This window comes from Plutella xylostella, chromosome 21 (genome assembly GCF_932276165.1).
Source record: "Plutella xylostella chromosome 21, ilPluXylo3.1, whole genome shotgun sequence".
NCBI lineage: Eukaryota > Metazoa > Arthropoda > Insecta > Lepidoptera > Plutellidae > Plutella > Plutella xylostella.
Window position 1 is genome coordinate 1,802,503 of NC_064001.1, and position 11,133 is coordinate 1,813,635.

Genomic DNA, 11,133 nt, shown 5'->3' on the forward strand with positions numbered 1-11,133 from the left:
TTCATACTTTTATAATCCATTCAAACTAAGTTGGCATGTCATTTCTATGGCATGCTTTGAAACGCAGCTATTTTTATTTTAGTTGCATTACAGTTTCGTTCCTCGTTCATTCAATTTAATCATGGTATAACTTGGTAGAATGCAAATGTACTTATCCTAGATATTTACTCGCGTATAATTTTAATTCCGGTATAGTTATTCTCGTGTAACGTGATGTTTGGACGAATCCACCCTTAAAGTCATTTCATAAGGTAGTGAGTTACTATTGCGCTTTAGGTCGTTAACATCATAGAATAACTAAGTACTACAGAATGACAATGTCATAGTAAAAAATCGTAGCCATATATAGTACTTAGTTATTCTATGTTAACATATTTCCAGAACTTTTTTGGATGTTGCTTTAGGTGATCAGCTGCGTTTTTTTTTAAGTTAGTGTAACATTCTCTGATCAATTCATCACATCTGTCTGTAGCATGACAAAAGTCAATTTGTCTCTAAGGTTATTGATTTTTTTGTACTCGCTGTGGTATTTATTTTCTCTTTGATACATTTCAAAAGTGCAGGACTGTACCAGACTGGATACTTTTCATTTCGTGGTTTTCTTCGAGGCGTATGTTTCGAAATTATTGGCATCAAAGTTGCGTAAAATACATCCACAGCTAGGTCAACATTAGAAATATTTCCCAGCTTTTCATTCCAGTCAATTGATGACAACACTTCATTCACTGCCTCATAATTAGTCAAGAAGAAATTAAGCGAGGGTATATTATTCGGTTTAAATAATAGATTCTGACATTTTAACAAAGTTTACCTCGATTACGGGGTGATGGTCATCTGGTGGTACTGCAGAGTTAGTGTCTTCTATATGCGTAATAGATATATTTAAGGGAAAATTTGAACAGACTAAGTCAAGGATTTTTCCGTTCTTATTTTTAACGTAGTTAGGGTAAAACACCCAGTAACTGACCACGTGCCAGTAACTGACCACCTTCCTCTTCAACTCCAATGAATAAGAAATATAGCCAAGCAGGGCCATCTAGTGAACATCCAGTCTATTTTGTGGTTCATTGAGAGCATTACTGATACAAAAGATTTTGCCAGCCGCCAACAGATGGATAGTGAGCGATCGAAAAAGTTCAGTTGGCGCGCGAACCGAGTAAATTGCCGTTGTGACTAACGTATTTGTTAAGGTAAGTGAATTTTTTGATCGTAAAATTTACCATGAAAAAAATTGAAATCATTGAAAGAAAAAAATATACCATATAGATTTAATTATAAAGATTACGTTTTTGATAAGATTCAGCTTGTTATTTCCCGTTTGATTGTTTTTAATGGGGTGGACAGTTACTGGACGACAAAACAGCGATTTTCCAATAACTGACCACCTATGTCGGTTATTGGGATTTTTGGTTGAAGCTGAATTTAGGCAAAATAAGAACGTAATATTAAAGCTCATATGTGCCATTTTCTTGTGTCAAAATATGAGCATTCTATCTTCACTCCTTCCATTTACTGACATAGGTGGTCAGTTATTGGGTAAATTGGTGGTCAGTTACTGGTATTATTATATATGATATATTTTTACAGCTTTCAGCGAGATGAAGAAGCGCCAAGATAGCAAAAAAAGTATAGAAAAGGCAATTCCACTTGTCTGAGACAAACTAGGATCAACAAGACATTCCAAAATAATTCAGGGTGACATGCAAGCACCTTTTAAAACATAGAGAATTCAAACACAAAGTCCAAATTTGTTCCAGATTCGGTATTAGCTGATGAGGAAGATAAAAACGCTAGTGGAGCATACTATCAGCCTAGGATAATGTGGATTCTCCAGGATAAAGACAGATGTCACCATTTTTCCTTAAAGATAATCCTTGGAGCAGTCCCTTCAAGAATGCAAGATCAGGAGACAAATGGCTTTCACCATCTCACTCTATGAAAAGATTTCGAGAAGACAGGCAAAGCCACTTCAGCAAAATAGGAAAAAGCATCACTACAATGCTAGCACCCTCAGCCGGTGCACCAACACGCCCTTCAATGGTATCATGAACGGCCAGCGGATTTCAAACAGAACGGTAAAATTGGCACACAAGAAATGGGGCATTCTTCTATAAGTTGTTACCACGACCAACACCCCAGCCATTTGGAACCGATACCACAACTATCCGGAATCCACTGGCAACGCTAGACTATCATTGGCAGACACATTCGTCCAGCAGCGGAAAATGCAGAAAGTACAGCGATGTTCTGCTTCAGTGACGCCTCTTCAACGAGGCAAAGATTCCCTGTCCCCCTTGCAGAAATGACTACTCCTGTCTTTGGCCAAATACTTACCTACGAAAGCACGTTTCAACAGCATCCTAAATATTCCAGTTGAATTCTGACCTCACCAAAGTCATTGAAATCCCGTTCGTCAAGGCATCCATCTTTGTATCCTGAAAAACTAACCCCCAATATCTGATTCGGTCATAATTACAATGGCTAGCCTCAGTGACTCTTTTAGCCGCACTGAAAGTCTCTGGGTGGGGTTTCAGCAATAATTAAAACCATCTGTCTCTGGTCCTACATCCTTGAAAGGACCGGCGGGGAAAGGGCCTACTTTTCCGGCGGGAAATTTATGTTTTCCCAGGCCGACAATACAATCCGCCAAGATTCCTCCTCCTTATCAGTTGATACCGAATATGGAAAAGACCGGCTTTAGCGCTTGGATTCGCTACTTTATATTTAAGAAAATGCTCGTTTCTGGCACCATGAATGCTTCATGGGCCTGTCCCACTGATCCTGGCTTGTTCCGGACAAACAAATTCGCCCTTTCTGTGACTTATCTGAAGATACTACATTGGGGCCACTTAATCTCGTGCATGTGTGTTTATTTCTTTGTTTTTAGTATTTAACAGAAATGCATAAACTTGTGCTTTTAATAAATAAATGGTTGATTATTAGGATAAGATATCATTTAAATTATGCATTAATCTGATTAATTAATTTAATCCACTTTTCAGTTAAGAAACCTTGAGCAAAAGTGATGTGTCACACATTAAAAGAGACCAGAGGATCGGTACTATTACATGAAGTAATCAAATAAATAAATAATAATAAGATTTAATCATATTTCCATTTTTAAACCATTTTAAATTGGTGGTCAGTTACTGGCATCGAGTGTGGTCAGTTACTAGATTTTAGTGGTCAGTTACTGGGAAAATCACTACTTTTTGTTTGCAAAAATATATAAAAAAATGAGTAGGTAACTTCTACATGTTTGCTATTTACTCAGGAAGGTACTTAGCTCTGTTATTCTAGTTTCTAAAACAAAAATCGGATTTAATGAACGATAAGAATTGAGCCCGCTACAGATAAATTACTGGAACAACTCCCTTAAGGTGGTCAGTTACTGGGTGTTTTGCCCAATATAGGGCAAAACACCCAGTAACAAGTAAGTGAAAGTTATTGTATGACATATTGTCTATACACATATTTTCAATTGCGTTTGATGAACAGGATGGATACAAAGCATTTGTGTTAGTGTCTGGCACCCATTCAGTGTTAGTTAGGTTGAAATCTCCAATAAGCAAAGTACTTGACGAATTGGGTACTTTATTATGCAATATATTGGTAAGATTGTTTAGAAATACCTGCATGTAGTCATATTTTAGAGGAGAAGGAGCATATACAGCACAGATATTTAGCAAAGTTTTACCTATTTTAATTGTAATCCACGGGTTCCCCTCATCTGGCCTAATCGTCATTGCCCTAAACTCGTTTCGCATAACTCGTAAGGTCAAAACTTTTTTGGTAGAATCATCACTTCGCCAAGTCTTATCTGGCATAAGACTCGTTTCGTCTAAAACTCTTTTGGCACAAACTTGAAACACCTAAGTCTCGTTTGCTCTAATTGTTCGTATTGGTATAATCTTGTTTCTCCTAATATTATCTTTACAAATACTATATTAAGTATGTTTTAAATGTACAAATTATGGTATTTTTCTCCTACATCCCGAAAATCACGATATTAAATGATCAAAATACCGAAAGTGAATGACCATTATAATTATTACAAACGCTATTAAACCCCATGGGATCGAAACCTAAAGATAGGTGCGACGACGAGCAAAGCGAGGAGGAGCGTGTTAGGTGCACATTTTCGTCAAAAGCAAAGCGGAGCGTTTCCCACATACCGGCCACAATACAAGGCACCAGTTTGCGCTATGTAGGGAGACGCTCCATCAAAGTTAAAGCCTAACGAATGTTATTACTTTATATAACCTATGCCATAGCATTATTAGGCTATTCAAGATTTGGCTATACCATTAGTAGGCTAAACAAGATTATGCGAAATAACTTTTTACTAAAAGAGATTTATGCCATACGATTTTCGGCGAAACGAGATTTTGACCAAACGTTACTATGCAATACGAGATTAGGCAAATAAATCTTTGGCCAAAAAAGGTAGAACCGTAATCCACAAGTCCTCACATTCGGATTCCCATTTAGTCCTCCGTATTTTATATCTCGTATTTTATAGCAAATAAATTCATAATTATTGTCCAGTTTTCCGCATCGCAAAATTAAACAAAGATTAATAAAGAGGCGTATTGTATTAAAAGCGTTGACTTCCGAACATCAACTACTGAATGCATTAATTTTATATAAATTTAATGTTTTTTAACTCACCCGAAAACGTCGCCGTATGATTGAGGTCTAAATGGAAAATGACAGTTTGCGACTGTCTTTTAAGGAGGAGAATAGACTCTCATGTCCAGAGGATAGGAGGGCATCCCACAGTACGCTTGCCTATTCGTGTTCTCCACTCGAGAGCCCTTTTATCACGAAAACCAGATATTTGTGAGTATATAGGTACTCGTATGTCGGTATATCGTTATATACCAATATTATGTCCTTATATTATTGTTTGTAAAAGTCCGTATCCATTGGAATATTTATATTTACAATTTATTTTGTATACACATATTTGTATACATATAATAATAAGTAATATCCTTGCTCTAGGTTTTAGTACCTACGTACGAGCCTTTAGCTCGTGTTTAATAACTTGTAGCAAAAAATCTCATTAAAAACCCATTTTGCTGTCGTCCTAGATACTAAGTACTTTACGTATAAATAATGTTGTTTGCTCAAGCCACGACATATCAAAGAGGCGTCGAAATTAGCGGATATTGCACTACTAAGACCGTACGACGACAAGGGTAAGCATTTTATTAAAAAGAAAGAAACTCCATTATACAGGATGGTAAAAAGGGTAGGCCGAAAGTGATAAGATATTGCAACCCCTTTCGGATAAATAATTTATTTGCCCCAGGCTGTACCATTTACTTCGCTTATGTATAAATCAATTTAATAGCACCGTTAATCTACGATCAATGTTAAAAACTTTCAATTTGCAATCTTCTTTTACCTACTTCAATCCAATAATGAATTCATTTTGAATAAAATTCTTTGTTTCTCCAACTCAAACAAACAAGAGTAAAATTATATCAAAGAGAAATGTTTAATAAATTGTTTTCAATCTGCGATAAGGCCGGCAACGCAATACAGCAACAAAAACAACTTTGACCTGTAAATACTTGTATAAAGAGTTGTTTTAACACCACCCCAGAGGAAATATTACTTACGAACAAGATAGGTTGTCAGTATCATTGTAAGTATCTTTCTGTTTGAGTATAAATAAATACTGGTGATATTTATATTCAAGGAATCTCTTTAATAAAATGCAATTCATTGAGCACCGTGCTTGTTTACATTGAAATCGCGGGCGCTGTCACATAGATCACCAAAGGTTAACTGGTAGAGAATGCTACTAGCATTAAGTTCGCTTTGTATACTTATGTTGTTATGTGCAATAAATAATTTATAATAATAGATTGCACGTGCGTTTCTATTGCTCAAAAAAAACGTAATACTTAATTATGTTTACATTATGCATAAAGAACGACTACCCCGGGTCGCACCCAATCCAAAGGTTCCCATTACGCTGGCAATGTTTTATATTATTGTGGCCTCCTGAGCTCTGACACAGGTGTTTTCTGCACTTACCTAATAGAAGGTCACAACCAAATGTTTTGTACCCTCAGTTTTGTACCATTTTGTTAAAGCCATAAATATTTTTTCATTTTAATTTTTAAATTGAAAAAATTCTTCCCGATGGCGTAGTGGTTAGTTACCCTGACTATAATACTGAACCGAAGGTCCCGGGTTCGATTCCGGGATTCTAGGGTCTTGGATGTGCCCGTAAAATGGCAATAGGCTCGCCCCCTATTACATTGGGACTAATATAACACTGGCGGGTGCAGCAATGCACCTCTGCTTACCCCGGCCCCGCAAGGGAGTACATTAGTACAAGGTGTGAGTGTTTTTTTTTTAAATTTTAAAAACTGTATTGGTACTTTTGGTACCTATTTTGTCCCCTCTTCCGCGACGTCAATGCCAAGCCAAGCACTTATAGTATCATTAATTCATTAGGTATGAAATGTCCGTATTGTAGTCAAAAATAATTATATTTGAAAATAAACCTTCGTGTTTACCTTTACGGAAGGAAAATGAATAAACTACACCCTATTCAGAAAGGGCTCTTTATCTACAGAGAAGATCGGGTTCAGGAAACTTCGGAGCCATATATTCAAACATTAATATACACTACACCACAACTTCAGTGCATTGTACTCATTCAAAAACGGCGATACGGCTCGCGACCTATCACGTGAGTACAACTGTACAGCGAAAAGCGGCTGACTCGCTTGCGAGTCACCTCTGAGTTCTGACTATACCCCTTCGGGAATTACAGTCGTGAGCATATACATGTATGTATGCAATGCATGTATGTATAAAAAAAAAACACGCACTCACGCCTTGTACTAATGTACTCCCTTGCGGGGTAGGCAGAGGTGCATTGCTGCACCCACTTTATGTATATGTCGCAGGCAACTGGTTTAATCTCCTGTTTGATTGAACCACTAGCCCGTTCATTGGATGGCGCTGTTCAGTTGTATGACTAGGCCGAACGTTGATTGTACAAGCGTCACAAAACGTCCAACTAGTTAGCTGACTTAAAATCAGTCAGGTGGTGAATAAAACAAATATGGCGTCTAACAGCAAACAGCTGACACAAAAAGCACCTATATTGTTAGTTTTTTGCAAACTAAATTAGCTTTAAAGTGCGTTATTTGTGTTAAAATAGTGTGCCAACATGGATTTACCTATTATTACACCGCGGGCGGATGGTTTCAAAGAAAAAAAGTGGCGAAACTGGATAATTATGAACAACAATATGAAGGAACGTTTATTGTTATTGTTTAGTTAATTTGTGAGATAAGAGCTTTGTAACATAGTCTTTTTGTTGACTCTTGTCTGGTGATGTTCACCCTAACCAGACATTACAAAGTTGCTGTACTATATCCCATTCAACGACTTCGCTGAATGACGTTCAGTCAAGACGTCGAACGTTACAATCAACGACTTGACGAGTTGTCCTTTAGTCATACAACTGAATAGCGCCATCCAATGAACGGGCTAGTGGTTCAATCAAACAGGAGATTAAACCAGTTGCCTGCGACATATACAGTACATACTAAATTGAAGATACCCGAACGGAAATACTTAAAAACTTTCAAAGCAAAATTTAACAAAAAAGTTGAAGAGTGAAACTGTGTAACTAAGTAGTATAGTCAATTAACTCCTTAATTGAGTGGATGAATATCAAACTGCCATATGTCACGTCCACGCAAAATTTGGGAAATGGAGGTTTTTGTTTCCTCTATTATTTAATGGTCATAGAACTTGCCCCGTGATTTAATCAGTTGACTTGTGACCTTAAGAATGTATTTTAATAAACAAATCCATTATAACACTCATAGAAAGGCGTAAAAGTTAATAAACAGTTTGGACTTATAGCAGTTTGATATGCCCATACAAGACTTATGCTGTTTTGATATGAGTCATAAGGACTTATAGTTGTTTGAAAAATACTAATATCATGGACCGGACTCAGTAAGACTAATATAGTGTATATTCTACTAAATACAATGAAGTTAATCAACCAAAATTTATCGGTAGAAAAGTACCTACCTACCGTATTATATTCTACCCGATACGGCCCTGTGTTTACTACGAAAATGCTTTGTGTTTGACACGTGGGTTGGAAAAAAGGGGTTTTTAACTTACTTCGCCATAGTTTTCTGTCGTTTTTTTGCTACACTCTTCAATCTGTTCCTTTTCCGAGCTTTATCAGGGTCCACAATCACAATTTCCTCAACATTTTCATTCATATTCGTTATAAAACACTGGGAGCACACACCACAGCCTCGAAATTCTCACCAAGTATGACGCCATGTTGAAAAAATTACGCTCTGTGATTGGCCGGAATGGACTTGTGAAAATTTGTAATGTGAAACGGTGAGACTTAAAAGGATTTGAAAAAAACTTACTTTTTTAACGGCTTTTTTCTCATGGATGCCTTGCACTTATTGTAACTTGAAGGGCATAGGCAAACTGACATTTTAACGGAGAATACGACCAAATGAAAAAGTCAATTTTTCGGGTAGGTGGACATATGGCAGTTTGATATTCATCCACTCAATTGCTCTTTTAAAATAATCCAAGAAACAGACTATGAAATAAAATCTAATAAGAGGTTATAATTAACAAGTTTTTCTTGCTCTTTGCTAGTACTAAGTAAATCATTGTCATAGTCTGGTGAAGTCTGGTCTGGACAGTGGCATCGCCCAGGGTACGTGTACGGGCCAATAGCCGTACATTTTGCTATGTTAACAGTTTTACCTTAGCGACCTAAATTAAGTCAGTTCTTGTCCGTCATCAACCGCGCGCGACACGTACTCATCATCATATCATTATAGAATAGTTATCAGTTTAAATAAATCAAATTATCATAAGTTATATACTTCTTTTATCATTTCTATCATCTTATCATATTGGTGTGTGGACCTGGCCCTCACATCAATTGGTCCTTCGAGCCGGATTTAATCCAAACCAAATGATGTGAGGGCCAGGTCCACACACCAATATGATAAGATGATAGAAATGATAAAAGAAGTATATAACTTATGATAATTTGATTTATTTAAACTGATAACTATTCTATAATGATATGATGATGAGTACGTGTCGCGCGCGGTTGATGACGGACAAGAACTGACTTAATTTAGGTCGCTAAGGTAAAACTGTTAACATAGCAAAATGTACGGCTATTGGCCCGTACAGTACGCTAATGGAAGGCATTATACGATATTCTCACATGCTTAGTTCGGAGCTATGCTTACTTGAAATAAACTCTTTCGTGTTCGGTATTATATACATATAATTTTTCAGTTTTCATACAAATAATAATAGGTATATACCTAATTTGATTTACTAGTTCTAGTTATGAATCGGTATAAATTGAAAACATATGAATAATAAAAATGGCTACGAATTGTGCTACGAAATATTGTAGCCACGTAGTGGGTACGTAGGGCGTACCTACGAGTGGCAAAAAAAATAACAGTAGGTAAAGGCTCACTCCATCCGCTGACCTCGGTACAGTTTCATAGTAGGAAATGTTTATGGATGATCGAAGGTCTTATTTATTTATTTATTTAGGTCTTATAGTATATAGCCATGCCCTTATATATGTAGGTACCTAGTCAAATTTCCAAACCCCCTATTTATTCCTTCAAACACTGACGGTTACTTGGTTTGACAAGGTACAATAGTTGAAGACGATTTTTTTTCTTCATATTTTTTATATGTGGAATAATTTTCAATGTGTGTACTATTTTAACCGAAAATAATACTAAAGTACTGCATAAGTCACTAGACCTGTACTCGGGCCGACAACCTCAAGGAGCTCTGTGTCTAACAATAGATCTATATAGATATAATTTAAATGAAAGGCGAATAGGTACATTTTAATTAAGATTAAATCTATTTCAGAAGCTCACACTTGGCAGGTATTCAGTATTTTCGTTTTAGATAATAGGTTGTATCAAGATCTAAATTGGGAATAAATAAAAACTTTTGAAGTTGTCTGTATCAATGTACACTTGTCCAAAATTTATAATGCACATGCAGATCTGCACATCTGAATCAATAAATCGTAAGAGCCTTAAAAAAACACTTGCATTTCGCACCTTGTTAGAGAGAAATAGGAGTCAATATCATGTGTCACAAAATCGAAAACAACCGATCTGTCAAAGATTTCTATGCGCATTATAAATTTTGGAGCACTGTACACCTACGTAAGTCTTTTTTTATAGTATCTATCTACAGAAAAATAAATAATTTATAATAACGAGGATTATACTAAAAAAAGGGAAAAAATAATGGCGTATTATAATTTATGCTCCCAAAATATATATAATGCCTATCTGCCATATTTAAAGGGGTTATCAAAGGTCACTGACTTTTTTGCACTGAAATAACACTATAAACCTTCATTTGAACCTTGATAGATTTTAGATATACTTGGCTGTAGGTACCTAGGTAAGTCATCCGTAGAACATGGAAAGCTCGGTCTCGCAATGCTTTTCTTACACTGCAAGTTTCAAATGTAGCTTAAAAGCGTCCACCTGTCAATAGTATGCAACGGACGCATAGCATTCAGTACACTTATTTGTATAGAAATTCAAACAAATTGCGTCCACCTCATCGGCTTACTGACGCCATTGCTTCATACATATCCTCATAAAATATTATCATCTCTTAAAGTTTAATAAGTATTTCCTCCATACTGTGTCGCTTAAAAATTTATTCAATAACAACTTAGTTACGAACGTAAAATTATGTATGTATTAGGTAACTAGTTAACTAACTCAAAGCGTGAGAAACTCTAACCACTGCATCTAAACTGTATCATAAACTCAATTAACTTCTGGAGTTAATAATAATAAGAACATATGCCACAGTGTATCTGTACAATAACAACTTATGATATTGTACCTACCTACACAGTTTAGGAACTTTACAAAGTTCTTGTTGTTTGTAGTGAATGGAAGCTTGCTGACATGCAAAGTTTTAACGAAGATTACCAAACTTAAATCGTATCCATATTGTAGTTACGTATATAGGTAAGCATGTACCTACATGCTCTTACTCAAGAGGGGCGTCATTGAGTTGTATTGTACT